At 43.6% G+C, this 12,174-nt stretch overlaps 1 protein-coding gene across 7 annotated transcripts in view; it reads right to left on the bottom strand.

Annotated features, from left to right (window-relative positions):
* The window catches only part of LOC125639991 (heparan sulfate glucosamine 3-O-sulfotransferase 1-like), a 316,899-nt gene that overhangs the window by 28,142 nt on the left and 276,583 nt on the right, over nucleotides 1-12,174 (bottom strand). Inside the window, exon 1 of one of the 7 annotated variants that reach the window (XM_075130979.1) lies at nucleotides 10,295-10,318. The exons of the other annotated variants lie outside the window; for them this stretch is intronic. The gene's annotated coding sequence lies outside the window, so the exon portion shown is untranslated. Of the gene's footprint in view, nucleotides 1-10,294; nucleotides 10,319-12,174 lie in introns of those variants that run through there. 7 annotated transcript variants of the gene reach the window in all.

Raw genomic sequence — 12,174 nt, 5'->3', positions numbered from 1 at the left:
GTCTTCTGGTTTTTGAGGTTTAGGGGTGCATTTTGGGCTGAGATTTTAAACTTTCCTCTGCAACCATGAGGAATAGGAACATTTTTTTAAAAAATTAAATCTGGGATTCTCCCCTAAGCACATGAATGCAGAAGCTAGGGCTTTCAGAAAAACCTCAAATATAGTGAGACCCAACAAAAGTCACAAGAGCTGGCAATAGTAGCTGAGGATGTCAAGAAAGAAAGTGAGGAGGCATAGCCGATGGGGAGATCTGGGCACAGCAAGATAACCTTCTGCATTGAAACAGCTGCAGTAAATACCTACTGAATATGATATAGGGGAATGTGCCTTTCACAAACAGTTTCATATTATACTTCTTGTTTCAAATGTGAAATTACATGCTACTTTGGCTATACATGGCACAATGAACTTTAGCTCATTAGTTTTCTTTAAACAATGCGAAGTATTCTGGGAGACCAGGTGCTCAGATATTATAGACTTGATTAACGGGCGGCGGGGGAGGGAAATGAGTGGTTTGGACTGGTCATGGGTGAACACAGTTTGATAAATACCACTCTAATTAATCTGCAAAAAAAGTGGCTGTCATATTTGTTGCTCTGTTACCAGCAGTTTACACAGTACATAAATCTCTACTCGAACCCACAGAAAACTTAAGAGTTTTCATGCACACGTTCAACAACTACAAAATGGTACCATAATAAAACATTAGATGGGCATCATATTGATGGGACATCCAGAAAATGCCCAAATAACAAACCTCAGACATGATGTAATATTAGAAATGTATTCATGCTTCTTAGGTAACACAGAATTTTATAGCATATTTTTTTTCATAGTGAAGTAACAGAGTTGGCAAAACTGTCAAAGCAAAAACAAAACGAACAAAAAAATCAAAGCACTAAAATGTTTTATTTCTGTTTCAAGCTAACAAAAGACTGTTGCTCTCCATGACTGGTATTATATGTAACAATCTCTGGGGCTGAGGGAGAAGAGAGAGGAAAGCACACTTGAAAGTGCTGTTCTATTTTGGTCCTATCCTTCTAATCCAGTATCTCCCCTACTTTCCCCCCTGAGTTTTCAAATACAATGGAATATAAACTATTAGAAAAAGCTGAAGTGTAGGTTTGTGATCAATCATTCTTTCTATCTTTCATTCGGTATTTAATAAGGAATGGAACTCCAATTTTTCTTATTGTATGGATCTCAAGCCAAGCATTTCCTCCCCCGTTTGGTCCCTTTTTTAGGTTGATCAAGGACAAGAAAATTAAAAGATCTATTTTGAAGATCAGCCCCTGCTTCTCTTTTTAGCCATTTTTTCTCTTCACTATTGAAGCCTTGTCATGTGAAATGGAAAAAAGGTCCTGGTTTTGAATGTACAACCTTCCTGCACCTCTCACTCCTTATCCTTCCAACCACATAATCACAATAACATGCCCCATGTTAATGCCATCCTTGTAGTGTGCCATCTCATTCTGCATGTTACCTTTGAGCAGGTCATTTTCCTCATGTTCTCAAAGCAATCTGAATTTTCCTGCAGGGTTGGCTCGGCAGAGCTATTTTCAGCATGTTTGTGGTGTCACTCTTCATCACCTGCCTAATAGTTACTTTCAGACTTAAAAAGAGCAAAGGCCTACAGGTGAATGGCAGTTAATTTCAAAGCTTGGTGAGACAGAGATAAAAGCATAAGGCCAACATTTTCAGACTTGGGCACTTAAATCAATAAGGAGAAATTCACGCTGAGTAGTGCCTTATTCCAGAAGTAGTCCCATTAAAGAAAATGGAGTTAGGTAAGAATGGCAGAAGCTAGTCCATATTTAAAAGCTCCTGTATAAAAGTGGTCTGGCTTTTATAGATGCTGAGCACCTGCAGCTCTGATGGCCTAAATATGGAGGTAGCTGCCTGACTTTAGGCATCCTCATTTGAAAATAGTGACCCAATCTTTACACTGACCATTTCAAACAAGTGTATTCAATTTGACTCTTGGGGAAATTCCTTTGAAAAAAGTCAGAGTTCCACTAGGTTTAGGTAACCCTTTGTCAAACAGTTATGGTTGCTGGGATTAGCAGCAATACCTGGTCACTGGGAAAAGCTCACCCATACCAGCATGCAGTGTTGGTAAGTAAAGATTTCTGTGGGAAACGTTATCAGTGGAAACATTAACCTATAGCAAATGGCAGAGGTCAAAGAACTACTATATAATTCCTGTTCAGGTAATTCTTGAGAAAACAGAATTTTCAAGTATTGAAAAAAATCAAGTGGTTTATAGTTGTTAGATTAAAAAATATCCCAACCCTGAGAAGGCTACCTATCAGTGTAAGAGAAATCAGACTGTGAACTGGTGGGGAGTATTTCTATCAATGTTGAACCTGAAATAATGTGTTTACTTCTGGTTTTGGACCTCTTAAATATGGATTCAAGGACTGAGTACACACCAGTATTGGACTTTGCAATGTACCACCAGGAGGGGGCAGTGGTCTGCTACAAGTGCAGTTCCCTGCTATTAAAGGGAGTTCCCTTCTTTCTGTCTCTGGTGGCTATCCAGACCAGGTTGAAGTTGTATCAGTTTCAAAAGGGTTAGATAACCCCGGTTTCCTCCCAGTTCATATTCCCTCCTTCATTAAAACAGGTTCGAATATCTCGGCTGTCACGTGAGCTACTTGCTGAGGGTGAGCTGCTGCATTTGTCTGCACAATTATTGCATCTAAATTCCCTATTGCTGGTAGCTAACTCATTATTGCGAAGTGCTTTCCCATACAGGCAGTATGACGAACTTTTAAATAATTTCCAACACACACATTTTCTAAAAGCACCATCCAAAACGCAGGGCCCAAATTCCATGAGGGGCTCAGGGAGCTAAGGGTGCTGAGCATTTTGCATGAGACACTGAGCACATCTCTGCACCCCAGGTGCAATCCTGTGAACAGGTGATCAGTCAAACCCTCTGTAGATTTGATCGTTTTTTGCTTTGCATAATATTATCCTCTTGATCAGCATCGACTCCCATTAATGACTAAGGAGGAATGTCCATGCACTGAAAAGAATATTCCCTATAAGCAGCAACTGCACCGCATCTTTTAATCTAAGACAGCCACCCAATATTTCAGAAAATTCTGCTGGGTTCTGCTCTTTCAGAGATAATAAAGCAAATAAATAAAGCAAAATTTAGCTTTTCATTTTTTGCTTTGCTCTATATCTGAATATTCTTTGTTTGAGTTGAGCTGAAATTCAATTTACAAAACAAAGATATATTTTTTAAAAACTTATTTTATTAATTGGTGCTGCAGATTCCCCCTCTCAATGGGAGGAAGTATGGTCCTGTTAGTAAGTCACTGGATTGGGAATTGAGAGACATGGGCTTGTTTCTTAACTCTACCACAAATTTCCTGTATGACCTTGGAAAAGTCACTTAATCATCTTTGTGCCTCAGTTACCCACCTGTAAAATGGGAATAATACTATTTCCCTACCTGTCAGGAACGATGAAAGTCTAAATTCATTGTTTGTGAAGTGCTCAGATACTGTGGCCATGAGTAGACAGAAACAGGTTATAAACCAATGACTTCTCCCATATGACTATTTCTTAAAGGTCATTACAAATAGAGTTTTACCTTACAAAGCATCATTACTTCAGAAGCTTTATAGCAATATATTTTTAGATGCCTGCTCAGCAGTCACTGTTTCAGTTTGTGAATTGGATCTAGCTCTGAAACTGCTCTCCAGTTACATTTTAAGAAGTATTTACTACTTCACCACAGCCAGGGTGTGGGTGGGACATTGTAAAATGCTAACATTTCCTCTTCTCCAACAGAGTCTCAGCTGACCCAAAGATTCTTTCCCCACTCTAGCAAAGTGGCAGATCTCACAAGATATCTTGGCGCATTTCTAACGAGTACTACAGAGGAGCTGAATGTCGTGGTACAAATTGGTACCAAATGGTAACAATGGAAGGCACAAGGGAGAGGGGTCCTGGAAGTTAAATTTAGAGGGTCAGGAAAAGGATTTAAGGCAAGGGCCTCGTATTCTCTGAAAGGCTCCTAATTCTACACTCAGGCCAGCTAGACAGGAGAAACCTGGGAGCTCTCAATGCATGGATGCAAAAGGCAGTATAAAGAAGAAGGGTTGAAGTTCATTCAGCATTGGGAAGGGAGAATCTATACGGAAGGGATGAGCTCCACCTTAACTAAAGTGGGAGCAGACTGCCAGAAGAAAAAATTAACAAGTGTTAGATCAACTATTTAATATAGGAGCTAGGGGGAAAGCTGACAAGTGGAGAAGAGCAGTCAGGTCAAAGACATCTGCCAGTTAGCCAAAAGCAATATTATATCTGTTAAAAGGCAGGACTAATCAAAGCTGAACTGGAGGAGTGGATAGGTTAACATCACAGAGATATTTGCTAGAAAAATAATGGGGTCAGTTAAGGAGTTAAATAAAAAGCAAGCAAGCAAGCAAATAAATAAATAAGACTAGAAAAGTCTATGTAGCAAAGTGACAAATATAAAAGCAAAAAAGGAGAAGGGTAAGTGTACTTGATTTATGTATGTTTTGGGAATACATGAATCCTTGTAACAAACCACAGTCTTATTACCTCCGGTAAATTCACTTAGCTCCTACCTAATCCCTGCCAGGGACACTGGTCTTTCTGCCACCTCCCAGGAGGAGTTCATGGATGGTTTTGTTTTAAATTCAGAGAGATGACATTCCATATACAAATTTGCTTAAAAAAAAAAATCAAACTGAAGTCATTTAGCAATGGATGTGCTTCTGCATACCTTTGGATGGCCAAAAGCCTTACTGCATGCAGGGTGTTCTTATAGTTGGATGCAGCAAAGTTATAGCTGTGTGGATCCCAGGATATTAGAGAGACAAGGTGGGTGAGGTAATATCTTTTACTGGACCAACTTCTGTTGTTGAGAGACACAAGATATGCCCTGAGGAGAAAGTCCAGGATATGAACCTTAGCACTCTTAAAACCACTTTCACCAAACAAGGACACTCCAGCAGTTAAGTGGATCACATCATGGAACAGGCCACCCAAATACCCAGAGAGAACCTGCTTTAATACAGAAATAAAATTACTTCCAACTGCACACTCCTAGTTGTCACCTACCACCCCACACTGGAACCCATATGGGGTATCGTCAAACAACTACAACCCATGCTCAGTAGGTACCCCATCCTGAACTAAGTCTTTCCTGAACCCCCACTTCTGGCTGTCAAACAACCCACCAATCTTACCAAGCTCATTCTCAGAAGCAAGCTCCCCACAGACGAAGTACACACCAACTCAAAGCGACACCAGACCCTGCCAAAACAGATGCAAAACTACAGACATATCTCCACTGCTACAATGATCCAACATTCTCCACAACACACCTTTCAAGATCCATGGATTTTACACATGCCTATCACAACAAGTGGTGTACCACATCCAGTGCAGTAACTGCCCCAGTAACAATGGTGTGGGTGAAACCAGACACACAATCACTACTCTCTTCTAATGAACTCACACAGGAAGATGATAAAAGACAGAAACACCACATCACCTGTGGGTGAACACTTTTCACAAAGTGATCATTCTATGCCTGAACTATCAGTCCCCATCCTTAAAGGAAACCTGCACAACACTTTCCAAAGATGAGCCTGGGAGCTTAAATTCACAACTCTGCTAGACACTAAAAATCAGGGACTGAACAGACACATTGAATTTCTGGCTTATTATAAACAAACAGTCTGTAATCCACTAACCCCCCTTTTTGTCCTATGAGTACATAGGTATTAACACACCACTGTACCTTGAATGGTCCCTTACAATATTTGCCAACTACTGATTGTGCTAAACAATCTCTTCCATCTTGCATTTAGCTGTGATGCTTAGAATACCTTCCCAGACCGCAAGAATCGCTCCTTGTGGCTCAAAAGCTTTCCCCACCCCCCTCAGCAAAATAAGTTGTTCCAATAAAAGATGTTACCTCACCCACCTTGTCTTTATAGTTGGAGACCAACTCACCAGTGCAGTTCTCACACTTACCAACACTTCTCCATCAGTGCACTGAGGCTGTATGCAAAAAAAATTGAGGACTAATTTTTTGCAGCTGGTGACATATTTTGAAATATTGCTGTGCTCTGTGAGAGCCTTATTTATATTTTGAGACAACAAGGAAAATATTCACTTGTTTGGAAAGATAAATGTGAAATCTATTTAGGTAAAAAAGTGTCTGCACTGAAATCCTAGTATCATTGATTATATCGTGTCTGCTCTTCTTACTTTCAATGAGTTTTTAGTCCTTCACTGTTTAGTCATTTATACACAGAGTGCTTTATAAACACCGCAGAATACTATTTCAACATTTCAGTCCAGTCCAGTGAGAAAAGTGTTTACTCATTATAGTGATGTCATGTTTAGTTTTGCAGCTACAAATAATAACCTTTTCTGAATTATTGATTATATATGTTCAGTTCTTTTACCTAAGAAGTGTATCCCAGGGGACAATAAATCTAGATTTGAAATTTAATTGGGAATTATACAAATATGGAAGAGTTATTTCTGTTTATAACATACACTTTCATTGCTTTTTTTTTTTTGAGTATGTAAGCTATCAATTTCTGATACTAGCACTTTTCTCTTGAAAAAATGGTAATAGCTTTTCCTCTTGAGAGAGGACAGTATTTTATCTAGAAACCATAAATCTATACTTTATTTTCTAATGCTGTATTTTCATCTTAGACACATAGCCTAGCATTATGTTTTTTCACCTAAAATATTTTCATGCTCATGTGCTACTTATTTCTTTGGGTTTCTATCAATATAAATTTAAATGTTTCAGCTAGCAACTTTAAATGTTAAAGCAACTTTAATGTTAGAACAGGTTAAATTTCCTTCAGAATTTTTCTGTCAAGGGGGAAAGTCTGACATCAATATTCTTGGAAAATACTTGTCACACCTACAAACTCCTTAGTTGCTAGGGGGACTATACGGAATTCCACATAGCTGATGCCTTTGTTGAGATTACAGAGGTCGAGGATAGGTCTCATCCCTCCCTTGGCCTTGGGAACTAGGAAATACTGGGAGTAGAATTCCTGTCCCAGATGCTGCAGGGTGACCTCCTCCACAGCCGCCAAAGCCAGCAGAGACTGAACCTGCTCAAGGAGCAGGGGCTCCTATGAGGGGGGCCCCTGAAGCGGGGCAGGGTGGGGAGGAAGGATGGAGATGAACTGAATGGCATAACCTGACTTGAAAATGCTCAGGACCCAGCTGTCTGTGCTAATCAAAGTCTCAAACATTATAAAAACAAGCCAGCCTGTCCCCAAACAGAGGGGACAAAGAGGAGGTTACCACTGGGTCATTGTCCTGGACACACAAGTCAATACTGGCACTTGCTGGATGCCGGTGTGTATGTATGTGTGGGTGGGGGGAAGATGATGTGGCTGCGTAACCCCAGAACTGGAGGATCTCCTCCTTTTGGATCTATGGCCCTTCCAGGAGTAGTCCTGCTACCTTAAAGGAAGGGAGGACTAAAAAAATGCTGAGAGTGGTATTGCTGTGTTGCTACTGAGTGTTAGAGTGGCATCTCTTCGTGGCCAGAGTATATTCTCCCAAAGAATGTAAAGTAGCTCAGGAGTCTTTAAAAGAGTGCAGTATTTCATCTTCTGAAAACAAAACCTGGCCATCAAAACAGTAAATCCTCAATGGTTTCATAGAATCATAGAATATCAGGGTTGGAAGGGACCTCAGGAGGTCATCTAGTCCAGCCCCCTGCTCATAGCAGGACCAATCCCCAATTAAATCATCCCAGCCAGGGCTTTGTCAAGCCTGACCTTAAAAACTTCTAAGGAAGGAGATTCCACCACCTCCCTAGGCAACGCATTCCAGTGTTTCACCACCCTCCTAGTGAAAAAGTTTTTCCTAATATCCAACCTAAACCTCCCCCACTGCAACTTGAGACCATTACTCCCTGTCCTGTCCTCTTCTACCACTGAGAATAGTCTAGAACCATCCTCCCTGGAACCCACCTATCAGGTAGTTGAAAGCAGCTATCAAATCCCCCCTCATTCTTCTCTTCTGCAGACTAAACAATCCCAGTTCCCTCAGCCTCTCCTCATAACTCATGTGTTCCAGACCCCTAATCATTTTTGTTGCCCTTCGCTGGACTCTCTCCAATTTATCCACATCCTTCTTGTAGTGTGGGGCCCAAAACTGGACACAGTACTCCAGATGAGGCCTCACCAGTGTCGAATAGAGGGGGACGATCATGTCCCTCGATCTGCTCGCTATGCCCCTACTTATACATCCCAAAATGCCATTGGCCTTCTTGGCAACAAGGGCACACTGCTGACTCATATCCAGCTTCTCGTCCACTGTCACCCCTAGGTTTGCCGCATATCAGGAAAAATACCCAAATTGTGCAGTCATGAGGTCCTCCTCATGGTCATAGGAGGTACCATAATTCTGCTCATGGCATCCCCACATGTCCACAGCTGAAGTCTTGGCCACCATATAACTTTCCACAGTGAATACCATAAACTTTTCCCTACAGGGTTCTGGCAATTTGTCTGCCAACTTAGACTTGGTCATTCAATTGACAAATTCATTTGCAGAAAGAGCAATGCCTGCTAGTTCGTGACGCACATTTATAGAGAAGAGGAGGTATAAAACTTCCTCCCCATTAAGTCCATTCTTTTGTACTCTTTGTCCTTAGGGATGGACTTACACCTGCCCTACGAAGTCCTGTCATTTGCTGCAGTCACCACCAGGGAGTTAGGGGCAAGGTGGGAGTACAAACCCTCAAAAACCCTGCATTAAGGACAAAATACCACTTCTGCAAATGCTTTGCCATGTGGGGAAACAAAGCTAGAGTATTCTAGAGAGCCTCTGTAGGCTCCAAGACAGTATCATTTATCAGGAGGGCTACTCTCCCAGCAGTGATGACTGAAGAATATACAGCAATTTATGTGTATTCTCTGGCAAGAATTCAGTCTGGATACTCAAGGTAGTGACCATATGCCTCAGGAGGTCCTGATATACCTTAAAGTCCTCTGGCGCGAAGGGACAGGAAGATTCTGGCATTAGAGACTCATCTGGGGAGGATGAGGAAGCAATTTGTTGCACTGACTACGGGTCCTGTTCTTGTACCACTGGGTATGGTTGGAATAGCCTGGAGGTCCAGGGGGAATGGGCTCAGTAATTGCTTGCAGTTAAGATGGTTTTGGAGTGGGAGCCACCATTGGGACTGGTAGTCTCACTCTGAGCAAATCAAAGAGCAGGACCTCAGGGACTGAGGAGCATCCCAAGGATTCTAAGGTGGATACTGGACATATGGATAAGGCACTGGTGGCCAGTAGGCACTGGGCCAAGAGCCCCCGCTCTGACTGCAGGACCGATCCCAGTACCGATGGTGATGTGAGGGCAATCTCTGATGCCTATCTGAGGATGAGGGTGACCCTGACCTGGAACTTGAGGTGCACCAGAGGTTCTCTGGTGACAGTGGGGGAGCAAAACCAATGGGGCAAACAAATGGTCAGATTTGTCTGAAACACAATATGGGGGCAGCATCAGTACTGAAGAGGAATGGGGGATTAACACCTGCAGCACCAAAGGGAGACACTCCCACCCAGTACCTGTAGAGGCACCAGTACCTAGGCCAGGTGTGGGCAAGCTTTTTGGCCCAAGGGTCACATCTGGGTATGGAAATTGTATGGCGGGTGCAGGAGGGTGCTCCACGCTGGGACCGGGGGGTTCAGAGGGCGGGACAGGAATCAGGGCTGGGGCAGGGGGTTGGGGCACTGGACAGGGTCAGGGGTGCAGGCTTTGGGTGGCGCTTACCTCAAGCAGCTCCTGGAAACAGCTCCCATGCAGAGGCACAACCAGATGGCTCTTTGAGCTGCCCCGTCCGCAGGCGCCACCCCTGTAGCTCCCATTTGCCATGGTTGCCGGCCAATGGGAGCTGCGGGAGCAGTGAGGGGAGCCCCCTGGCTGCCCCTCCATGTAAGAGCTGGAAGGGGGACATGCTGCTGCTTCCAGGAACTGTGGCACGCAGGGAGCGGGGCAAGCCTCCGACCCTGCTCCTCAGCTGGAGCGCCGGAACAGGGCAAGCCTCAGACCCCACACCCCAACAGGAGCTTGAGGGCCAGATTAAAAACATCTGAAGTGCCAGATGCGGCCCCCGGGCTGTAGTTTGCCCACCCCTGACCAAGGCTAAAGGCAGTACCAATCTTGGTGAAGGTATCTGCCACCAAGGTGACAGTGTGGAAGGATGCACCAACATCAAGGGGACCTTTGATGCCAGTGTAGGCCTTACCTCCATGGCCTGAAGCCTGGGTGGCATGAGCTGTGGTGCTGGTGAACCCGGTAGCTTTGCAACATGGCCAGGAAATCTCAAGGGCACAATGAAGGATATAGCAGCAGAAGCCATGGCACCAGCAAACTCTTGAACAAGTGGAGAGTCCAGGACTCCGAGGCAAAGCAGGTCTGATACCGTCTAGTACGTTGCCAGGATGGGAACAGTTGGTGCTGATGTCATTGATATTGGACTCAATCGATGCCCCGTGGCCAGAACTGGAGTCAATAATAAGGGCTTTCTTTGCTGTTGGCAGAGTACTAGGGAGCAGTTAGTTGGGCCTGCTCCATCCTGTGTGACAGAGGGAATACAGTGCCAGTCAGCACCCCTCTTAGAGGACAAGAAGTCTCCCCAAGCCCTGAAATGATCCTGATTCATTTTATGGGACCCCTTTCTCACCATTCCAGATGAGGAAGAATGACCCCTCTGCCTCTTGGGACAAATGCCATATCCACCAATGAGACGAGTGCCTCAGTGCTGAATGGGGTCTCATGGTCTGCTCCAGCTGGTGCTGCTTCAGCTGTAAGTCTCTCACCACCAGAGTCGTCTTTGTGAACAATTTGCAGATGGAACACCTCTCTTTGGTGTGTCCTTCACCGAGGCACAACACCACTTTGTGTGGGAGTTGCTGTTGTGGATAGCCCCCCCACACACAATGGACAATGCTTGTACCCTGGGGAGGACATCATGCCAGGCATCCACCTACCCTGCCTAATATTTTACTAATCCTAAACTTAACCTCAAGTACGACTATATACACAAGAATCATTTCTCAGAAACAAAGACCAAAAGCACAAGGTGAAAAGACACCACACAGAACTCAAACTCTAGCCACGGGCAGTGAGAAAGAACTGGGGGGGACTTGGGTGGTGCCACCCTTATGGCCAATGGAAGAGCCAGGGCTGTAGGGCATGAGTGCCACCCCTTCAGGTACTGCTAGGCAAAGGTCTCAGGCACCAGTGCACTGGGCTCACACTCACCTGCATAGAATACATTGCTGCATCTGCTAGCTATGCATTTCCAGCTGAAGCTAAGTTACTAATCACCATGATGAATAGCATCAGATTTTATATTTGAATAAATCCCCCGGCGTGATGCCAATCTTTGGATTTCACAAAGTAGGGAAGGACAGAGAATAATGTAGTTAGACTCACAAGAATTAAGTTACTTGAGTTCCTGAGCATATGTAGTTGATGCTGATAAATGCAGATTATGAAGTTGTGTTGCAAATAGCTAACTGTATATTCAGTGGAACTGGGATTGAAGAGATCTGCGTTAAATTCCTCTTACTGTGTGCACTTTTGCAAATTGCTTAAGTGCCTAGCTCTGCTCCCACTAAAGACAAGGTTCTACCACTGACTTCACAGAGAGCAGAATTAGGCCAATGCTGAGCACTTTTGAAATTCCCACTTCTAATCTCTCTGACTCAGCTCCCTGTCTGCAGGATAATAATACTTCCTAACTCCAAAAGGGTGTCGTGGGGATAAAACCATAAATATTTGGAAAGTGTCCAGATGTTACAGGTGTACTGTGTGTGAGTGGGGCCAGGGGGAGACAGGGTGAGGGGAAGATAGATAGGCAGTACTGACATGCATTGCTACAGCAGAACTATACGGAAAATGATAAATCACCAAGACCAACTGAGTACAGATACACAAGTTCTGAAGGAGTTCACAAACAAAATGGATTAGTCTCTAAGGTGCCACAAGTACTCCTTTTCTTTTTGCGGATACAGACTAACACAGCTGCTACTCTGAAAAATAAGCTGCATGTCACAAATATGCACTGTACTGGAAGGTGGCAAACATACCTAGCTTTATGAAAAGCATTAAGAGTGATCC

Source organism: Caretta caretta, chromosome 7 (assembly GCF_965140235.1).
Source record: "Caretta caretta isolate rCarCar2 chromosome 7, rCarCar1.hap1, whole genome shotgun sequence".
Taxonomy (NCBI): domain Eukaryota; kingdom Metazoa; phylum Chordata; order Testudines; family Cheloniidae; genus Caretta; species Caretta caretta.
This window is presented reverse-complemented; position numbering and strand designations above follow the sequence as displayed.